This window comes from Anneissia japonica, unplaced genomic scaffold (assembly GCF_011630105.1).
Source record: "Anneissia japonica isolate Jap-2015-1 unplaced genomic scaffold, ASM1163010v1 scaffold10466_len380309_cov135, whole genome shotgun sequence".
Lineage (NCBI taxonomy): Eukaryota > Metazoa > Echinodermata > Crinoidea > Comatulida > Comatulidae > Anneissia > Anneissia japonica.
In genome coordinates this window covers 41950-44602 of record NW_022715455.1, presented here as the reverse complement: position 1 = coordinate 44602, position 2653 = coordinate 41950, and the positions used below count along the sequence as shown (strand labels likewise).

The 2653-nt window shown below is 33.3% G+C and overlaps 1 protein-coding gene across 1 annotated transcript in view; it reads left to right on the top strand.

Moving 5' to 3' along the window:
• Nucleotides 1-2653, top strand: part of LOC117109228 (toll-like receptor 13) — a 10790-nt gene that overhangs the window by 1461 nt on the left and 6676 nt on the right. The window lies entirely within an intron of this gene.

Below are 2653 nucleotides of genomic sequence, written 5' to 3'. Positions count from 1 at the left end.
CCCCACCCCTTTCCCGTTCAGCACACAGGATCCACCACCGTAGAGTTTATTTATCTAATAAAAGTAAATAAAAACTGCGCAAAATCTCCCAAGACCAGGCCTACCTAACCTATATTCTTTTTGTGTACCTGGGCCTACCTTATAGGCTTGGCCCCTGGCCTAACTACTAGTGTAGGCCCAGGCCTAACTTAACTAGGCCCCTGACCTAACTAGACCGCTGGCCTAACGAGGCCCTTGACCTGTGGGCCTTGTCTAGGCTTCTGGCATAGGCCCATAGCATCAATTCAGAATCCTAATGCCAATATGCCAATCTCTAATTAATTTTATAATGAATTTTTTACAACAGAAATCGCTTACCGATTATACAACAGAAATCCATCGCTTACCGATTATACAACGGGTCTTATCCTACTTACTCGATTACAATTACAAAAGACTGCGAGATTGAGTATTTGGGTTTGACACTAGTGACTTATAATACTCCTAGCACTAATGAATACACTATTTCGTATTTAACAAAGTATTTGAACGCTTTCGTTATTATTGTGAAGATAGACAATGTTAGATCCATAATAATATCGAACGTTTTGTGGAATAACATTTGAACAGAGATTAACATAGTGATCAAATACCGTAAAGGAAGTGAAGTAGTATTTAAAATTACGAAAGTATGCCGTCTACAGTAGTTTTCTTGTTCAATTCAAGGTTTGATTATATTTAGAATCTAAATCACCGTCTTCAATTCCTTGAAACATAGGGGTTTCTTTCCTCGTATAAATTCATAGTACGACTTTACGACTTTGATATCATTGCCTACTGATTTTATGTAGAATTATCTAAAACATTTAAGGAAAACCCCTCTATTGTGTCCTAATTTAGAGCATGTTAAGTGGATCTACATCATGAAATATACTTGCTGAATGTCGAGCATGCTTCACTGAGACAGAAAGTTTGGCAGAATCTAATAACATTAGGGCGTGAGTCCGCAACCAGCCAAATGTTCATGTCGAAACGTATTGCCACGTACTTGAGTTTAATTTAAGTATGATTATATCTACTGCAAAGTCTGGAATACATATAGGCCTCATAATCTTAGTTTATATGCCAGTGACTTGTTATTCAACTTTTTTTTCGTTTTCACTTTCAATGTACACCTTATCTGTTTAATCGAAAATCATTTGAAATTGATACATCACTCTGAGTACAGGCAATTTTTATTCCCGTACAATATTCTTCTGTTCTGAAAATAGTAAAATTTAAGTCATATTTCTTGACAAATTTTCCATGGGACTTGAGGCAAGGCAATCTAGTTTAACAAACTGCAAACAAAGGTTTTTTTTTTCTTTCTTATTCAAATACATTAAGTGGTTAAATTTCAAATAAGTCACATTTTGGTCACACACCAGGAAATTAGCTAAAATATGCAAATTAAGTTAAAAATATAAGGTTGCTTTCTGTTTCAAATTATTCAGAACATGCTTTTTTTCTATTTTGCTTTAATAAAATTTTTGCCATAAAAAATAAACGGAATTGCTACAAATGATCTCTGACCTTATAATCGCTGAATTTGCATATGTCTGTGACTAATGGAACAATCATTTACGTTTCGAATTATAAGGTAAATTGAACAAAATACACAGAGAATGCAGATTCAGTGATCATAAAAAAAGGTCATTTTGTGTATTTCCTGTATATTTTTGTGGCAAATGTTCTATTAGAGCAATTAGAAACATGATTATTCCGTACAATATGAAAAATAGAGCAACGCTGTGTGACCACCTATCGTCAAGATATGTGAATCCTACATTCTCATTTTTAATGTGCATATTTTATAGCTAATTTGTATATGAAAAGTACATGTGACTATGGTGTGTTTATAGATTTCCATTCCTTTCTATTATTATATTGGAAATAATCACGTATTTAAATAATTTTGAGACCTGCATTAAGATTCTACATACATTAGTCGCAGAGATATCAAAATTCAATGAATATAAGGTCAGAGATCAATTGTAGCATTTCTGTTAAATTTGGGGGCAAATGTTCTACTAGAGCAATAGAAACATACATATTCTGAATGATTTGAAAAAAAAAAATGCAACTCTCTGCGACTAGTGGTTACCAAGACATGAGAACCCTATATTATTCAACCTAATTTGCATATTTTGGCAAAATTTCATAATATGCTTCCGACGTGTGATTTGTAGCATTTCATCCCCTCATCGTATGTACTTGATTAAAAAAGAAAAACATTTTTTGGCTATGCTTTGAGCTAGATGGACTAGTATATTATATTGTTCCCTAGTGGCAAGACATACACCTTCAATTAGCACTGCAAGTCTACTGAGCTGAGAACGTGCTCAGTCAGTTCAACGTGCCTTAGCCCTAAGAAGAGTTTTCTAAAAAAATCGAACACTCAAGCTTACACATTTTGACAATTTTACCTAAGCTGATGGATTTTTGCAGAGCCAACTGAATAATAGGCCTATAAAAGAAAAAGGTCTACATTTTATGTTTGTGATAGGTATTATTCTTTTATTTCGTCATTGTTTATCAATTGTGTTTAACTAATGATTATTGTCAGAGAATAAAGCTAGAAACCTCTTATAAACACATTGTATAAATTGATAATAAATGAATAAACATTTCGATA